The sequence below is a fragment of the Gekko japonicus genome, unplaced genomic scaffold (genome assembly GCF_001447785.1).
Source record: "Gekko japonicus isolate JY-2015 unplaced genomic scaffold, Gekko_japonicus_V1.1 scaffold4169, whole genome shotgun sequence".
NCBI classification, from domain to species: domain Eukaryota; kingdom Metazoa; phylum Chordata; class Lepidosauria; order Squamata; family Gekkonidae; genus Gekko; species Gekko japonicus.
Window position 1 is genome coordinate 1 of NW_015165366.1, and position 4,060 is coordinate 4,060.

Consider the following 4,060-nt stretch of genomic DNA (forward strand, 5'->3'; position numbering starts at 1 on the left):
AGTATAAAATGTTAAATTACAAATAGACAATCAAATAGACAATCAATAGACAGTTCAATACACGTCATAAAAAACATTTTCAGTGCTCCCCTATTCAATTCCAGATGTTAAGATTTTAAGACCAAGATGGTGTTCTCAGTGGCATAGCTAGACACCCACAGCAGAGTGCTGTTCGTAAAATGGATCCTTGGACCAGGGGAAAGCACCAGCATTAGCAAAATGCACCTGCGCGATCCAGCCCCGTGGATGTGTCCTGCTCCTCAGAAGGAAAGCTAGATTGGAGTCCTGTAGCACCTTAGAGACCAATGAGATACTCAGGTCATAAGCTTTGAAGAGTCAAAGCTCCCTTCATCAGATGCAGGTAGGAACGGAGGTCCCTGCGCCGTTATATCCTCTTCTCACCTTCTGACTGGGATATAAGGGTGCAGGGATCTCCGTTACTTGTATCTGACGAAGGGACTCTTGAAAGCTCGTACCTCGAACATCTCCTTGGGTCCCTAAGGTGCTCCTGGACTCCAGTCTAGCTCTCCGACTGCAGACCCGGATAACTGTCCTCCTAAAACAATGCTCCAAGGAGAGGTCTTCCGATTTATTCTCGCACTGTCCCCCTGAGCCTGATAGGGGCCAACGGGTTCAAGGTCACCCAACAGAGTTCACAATTCAGCCAGAATTTGACCTCCTGTCGCCCAGCTCTGAGTCTAGCCCCTGGCCTCTCCATATGGACAACTTGAGATAAAGAAGAAGAGATTGGATTTCTACCCCGCCCTTCACTCGGAGTCTCAGAGCATCTGACAATCTCCTTTTCCTTCCCCTCCCCACAGCAGACACCCTGTGAGGCAGGCAGGGCTGAGAGAGCTCTTCCAGAACTACGGCTTCCCCAAGAACTGCTCTTGAGAGAACAGCTCCGAGAGAACTGTGGCTTGCCCGAGGGCACCCAGCTGGCTTCATGTGGAGGAGTGGGGGAATCGAACCCGGTTCTCCCCGATTTGAGTCTGTGCTACTGACCACTACACCAAACTGGCAAACTTGCTTTCTGCATTGCATTCTCCAGGCCTAGTGTAGGTTTCTGGGAGAGGATCAGGAACCCTGACTGTCTGTTGGAGCACCGTTGCAGCCAGCATCTCTTTAGCTCTGTGGCTCCCCCCCCCCTTCTGCCGCCCTCCCGAGATTCCTGCCACTGTGGTTGTGTCATTCTTCAGACACCTCTGCAAATTCCTCCGTCCCATCCCTTTCCCCTCCGGCTGGATTCCTTGCATAATTCTGAGCTCCGACGTGGAGCTAGCCGGGAGCAGCCCAGGGTGCCGAACCTGAGCCCCTTCCGGAGTTTCTCCTCATAAGCAGAGGGTCAGTCGGCCGGATCCTGCAGCTCTGACAGCAGCGCCTTCCCGTGGTGCAAAGAGCCTTCCTCTAAAGTAAAAGGAACCTTTTTTTGCCTGAGAGGAAAGCTCCTTGCAACAGGGGAAGGCATGAGAGCCAATTCGGTGTCGTGGTTAAGTGTGCTGACTCTAATCTGGGAGAACCAGGTTTGATTCCCCACTCCTCCACTTACACCTGCTGGATGACCTTGGGCAAGCCATAGTTCTGTCAGGGCAGTCCTTGAAAAGAGCAGTTTCTGTCAGAGCTCTCTCAGCCCCACCTACCTCACAGGGTGTCTGTTGTGGGGAGGGGAAGGGAAAGGAGTTTGTAAGCCGCTCTGAGACTCCAAGTGAAGGGCGGGGTATAAATCCAATCTCTTCTCTTCTTCATGTGCCATTAAGAGGAACTGGCCTGAGCTGAACACGCTTTTTACAGACGCTTCGGATCTTTCCCCAAACTTATCTCTTGCTGTTCCCAAAGCGACACACAAGTATAGCTGAGATGGCAGCGTGTGTACGTTACTCACAGATGGTCCCAGGTTTGGTCCATGGCCCCTCTTGGTTAAATGATAGCTGGTCTAGGGAAGAACCTTTCTCTTCTGAGACCCGTCAGGGCAGACAGTACTGGGCTAAGAGGGCATCCTGGAACATGTGTTAGGCTGCCTTCTACTGACTCAGACCCTCGGTCCATCAGGGTCAGTATTGTCTGCTCAGACTGGCAGCCGCTCTCCAGGGTCTCAGGCGGAGGTCTTTCCCATCACAGGGGTGGCCAGACTGCAGCTCGGGAGCCACATGCAGCTCTTTCACACAGTCTAATTTAATGTTAACAAGAAGGAAATTTGCATATTTTCCAATTATGTGCATATTTTCCAATTAAAAATGTGTGCGTAATGTTTGTTCATGCCTTGCGGCTCTCAAACATCTGACGTTTATTCTGTGCCTCTTAAGCAAGTGTGGCCACCCCTGATCTAGGGCCAGTTTGGTGTAGCGGTTAAGAGCAGTGGACTCTAATCTGGGAGAACCGGGTTTGATTCCCTACTCCTCTACATGCAGCCAGCTGGGTGACCTTAGGTCAGTCACAAGTTCTCTCAGAGCTGTTCTCTCAAGAGCAGTTCTCTCAGAGCTCGCTCAGACCCACCCACCTCACAGGGTGTCTGTTGTGGGGAGAGGAAGGGAAGACGATTGTAAGCCGCTCTGAGACTCCAAGTGAAGGGCAGGGTATAAATCCAACTCTTCTTCTTCCTACTTGGTGCTTTTAACTGGACATGCCAGGGATAGAACCTGGGGACCTTTGGCATGCCACGCAGACAGTCTACCACTGGGCCGTGGGCCCCTCTCCGAAATGTGCACTACATGAAGCTGCCTTATACTGAATCCGACCACTGTGAGCTGTCAAGGTCAGTATTGTCTACTCAAGACAGGCAGCGGCTCTTTGGAGTTCCAGGCAGAGATCTTTCACATCGCCTGCGGCATGATCTTTTTAACTGGAGTTGCTGGGGACTGAACGTGGGCCCTTCTGCATGCAGAATATCTTGGGTTCTGTGAAAGATCTTTCTGTCCTGGGCACACTGGACAGCTGCTGCAAGTCGGAGGAGATGGGGTGGGGCTAGATGGACCAGTGGCTTGACTCTGTATGAGGCAGCTTCTTATGTTCAGACCCTTGAAATCCCCCCACTGCCATTATGCTCATTGGGCAGGCACACTGGGTGGCAGGAAGAGGTTGGATTTCTGGGGTGGGTCATGGTTCGTTGAGAGAGCACATGTATTGTTTGCAGAGGATCCCAGGTCTGGGCAAATGAAGCAGAAGAAGAGATTGGATTTATACCCTGCCCTTCACTCAAGAGTCTCAGAGCGGCTTACAGTCTCCTTTCCCGTCCCCTCCTCAGAACAGACACCCTGTGAAGTTGATGGGGCTGAGAGAGCTCTTTCCAGAACTGCCCTTGAGAGAACAGCTCTGAGAGAACTTGTGACTGACCTAAGGTCACCCAGCTGGTTGCATGTGAAGGACTGGGGGACCCGGTTCTCCAGATTAGAGTCTGCTGCTCTTAACTATGGCTTGCCCAAGGTCATTCAACAGCTGCAAGTGGAGGTGTGGGGAATCAAACCCGGTTCTCCCAGATTAGAGTCCGCACACTTAACCACTACACCAAACTGTAGGTAAAAGGATCCGGGAAAGATCCTGCTCCCCTGTCGGCTGATAGGTGGTGATCCAAAACTGGATTGGTCCACTAACCTAAGAGCAAGTTGCGATGGTGGCATCAGTTCCAGTTTCTTAAATAAAGAGAAGTTCAGTTTTGAAACGGTTAGGTAAGAGAAGGCAGAGCCAAGAAGCGGAGGAGAGAAATAGACGTGCACAGTAAAAAAAAAATAGATCAAAATGGGTAGCCATGTTTGTCTGTCTGTAGACGAACGAAGTCTGCGATGGGGAGGAGCTTTCGCGAGTCACTGCTCACGGCTTCGGCTACGTTCTAGCGGTATCTGGAGCAGTGAGCAGTGACTCACAGGAAAGCTCCTGCCCCGCCCCCCATTTTGTTAGTCTTTAAGATGCTACCGAGTGGACTCTTGCTCTTTTCTGCAGTAAAAAAAATGGGGCCCTTGTTCGTTAGCTGGGGCCGGTGGACAATTGGGAAGGTGCTGCGGGCTGCTATTGTAATCAGGTCTAAATGTCATCTCTTTTCTCTCTCTCTCTCTCTCTCTCTCTCTCT